Source organism: Phoca vitulina, unplaced genomic scaffold, assembly GCF_004348235.1.
Source record: "Phoca vitulina isolate PV1807 unplaced genomic scaffold, GSC_HSeal_1.0 scaffold10, whole genome shotgun sequence".
Classification (NCBI taxonomy): Eukaryota; Metazoa; Chordata; class Mammalia; order Carnivora; family Phocidae; genus Phoca; species Phoca vitulina.
Genome location: NW_022589713.1, coordinates 30,986,987 through 30,989,711, shown reverse-complemented (window position 1 = coordinate 30,989,711; position 2,725 = coordinate 30,986,987).

Here is a 2,725-nt window from a genome sequence, read left to right as displayed (position 1 = left end):
TGATGTTGAACATCTTTTCATGTATGTCTTGGCCATCTATATGTCTTCTTTGGAGAAATGTCTGTTCCTGTCTTCTGCACATTTTTTAATTGCATTGTTTTTTTTGTTTGTGTTGAATTATATAAGTTCTTTATGTATTTCATATACTAAGCCTTTACCGGATATGTCATTTGCAAGTATCTTCTCCTATTCTGTAGACTGTCTTTTAGTTTTGTCAGTAATTTCCTTTGCTGTGCAGAAGCTTTCTATTTTGATAGAGTTACAATATTTTTCCTTTTGTTTCCCTTGCCTCAGGAGACACATATAGAAAAATGTTGCTATGGCCAATGTCAGAAACATTTCTTCCTGTGCTCTCTTTTAGGATGTCTATGGTTTCATGTCTCAGAGTTAGGTCCTTAACCCACTTTTATTTGTAGTCTAGTTTCATGCTTTTGCATGTAGCTGTCCAGTTTTCCAAACACCACTTGTTGAAAAGACTTTTTTTTTATCCCATTGCATATTCTAGTTTCCTTTGTCAAATATTACTTGACCATATAATCATGAGCTTATTTCTGGGACCTCTATTCTGTTCTATTGATCTATGTGTCTCTTTTTGTGCCAATGCCATATTGTCTTGATTACTACAGCTTTAAAGTGTATCTTAAAACTTGGGATTGTGATACCTCCAGCTTTGTGCATCTTTTTTAAGATTGCTTTGGCTATTCAAGGTCTTTTGTGGCCCCATACAAATTTTAGGATTATTTCTTATACTTCTGCGAAAAATGCTGTTGGTATTTTGATAGAGATTTCCATTAAATCTGTGGATTGCTTAGGTATATATGGACATTTTAAGAATATTTGTTCTTTCAATCCATAAGCATGAAATATCTTTCCATGTTTTGGTGTTATCTTCAATTTAGTTCATCCCTGTTTTATAGTTTTCAGAGTACAGGTCTTTCACCTTTTTGCTTAAGGTTATTCCTAGGTATTTTATTGTTTTTGGTACAGTTATAAATGGGATTGTTTCCTTAATTTCTCTTTCTGCTACTTCATTATTAGTGTATAGAAATGCAAAGGATTTATATATATTGATTTTGTATCCTGTGACCTTACTGAATTCATTTATCAGCTAGTAGTTTTGGGTGCAGTCTTTAGGGTTTCTATATATGGTATCATGCCATCTACAAATAGTGACAGTTGTACTTTTTCCTTAACAATTTGGATACCTTTAATTTGTCTTTCATCTCTGATTACTCTAAGACTTCCAGTACTATGTTGAGTAAAAGTGATGAGAGTGGACATCCTTGTCTTGTTCCTGATCTTAAGGGAAAAGTGCTCAGGTTTTCACCATTGAGCATGATGTCAGCTGTGGGTTTTTCATATATGGCCTTTATTATGTATGTTCCCTCTAAACTTAAATTGTTGAGGGTTTTTATCATAAATGTTATGTTGTACTTGTCAAATGCTTTTTCTGCATTCTCTTTATTGTTTGCATATCTATTACTGGTTTTTGATTTATGGTTACCATTAGGTTTGTATGTAACATCTTCTACATATAGCAGTTTAAATTAAGTTGACGATCACTTAAGTTTGAACCCGTTCTTCACTCCTCTTCCCCCCTCTCCCATGTTTTAGGTCTATGGTATCATACCTCACATTCTTTTGTGAATCCCTTCATTGAATTTTATACATATACTTAATTTTACTACTCTTGTGTTTCCTACTTTTCTTACTCCTACTTATGGTCTTTCTTTTCTACTCAAAAAGTCTGCATTAACATTTCTTGTAGGGCTGGTTTAGTAGTCATGAATTCCTTTAACTTTTGTTTGTCTGGGTAATGCTTTATCTCTCCTTCTACCCTAAATAATAACTTTGCTGCATAGAATATTCTTGGATACAGGGGTTTTTTTGGGCGGGGGCGGGGGGCTTTCAGTGCTTTGAATACATCATGCCACTTTCTTCTGTTCTGCTAAGTTTCTGCTGAAAAATCAGCTGATAGCCTTGTGGGGTTTCCTTTGTAGGGAACTGTTTTCTTTTCTCTTGCTGCTTTTAAAATTCTGTCTTTATCACTACTTCCTGCCATTTTAATTACTGTGTCTTGATGTGGACCTCCTTGGGTTGATTTTGTTGGTGGATCTTTGTGTCTCCTGGATCTAGATTTCTTTTTCCTTCCAGAGATTACAGAAGTTTTCAGCTATTATTTCTTCAAATAAATTTTCTGCCCCCTTTCTCTCTCTTCTTCTGGGATCTCTATAATGTGAATGTTATTTGCTTGTTGGTGTTGCTGAGCTCCCTAAGTGTTCTTTCATCTTTGTTATTTTTTCTCTCTCCTATTCTGCTTCATTGTTTTCCATTACTCTGTCCTCCAGGTTGCTGATCTGTTCTTCTACTTTTTCTAGTCTAATATTTATTCCATCTAGTATATTTTTAATTTCAGTTATTGATTTCTTCATCTCTGATTGGTTCTTTGTTTTCTATCTCACTGAGGGTCTCACTGAAGTCCTCCACTCTTTTCTCAAGTCTAGTGAATATCTTTATGACCATTACTTTAAATTCTCTATCAAGCATATTACTTAATTCCATTTCATTTAGCTCTCTTGCTCTGATTTTGTTCTGTTCTTTCATTTGGGGCATATTCCTCTGTCTCTTCATTCTGTCTTACTCTTGTGTCTGTTTCAATGTGTTAGTAAAGTCGTCTACATCTTCTGCTCTTGAAAATAGTGGTCTTGGGGTGCCTGGGTGGCTC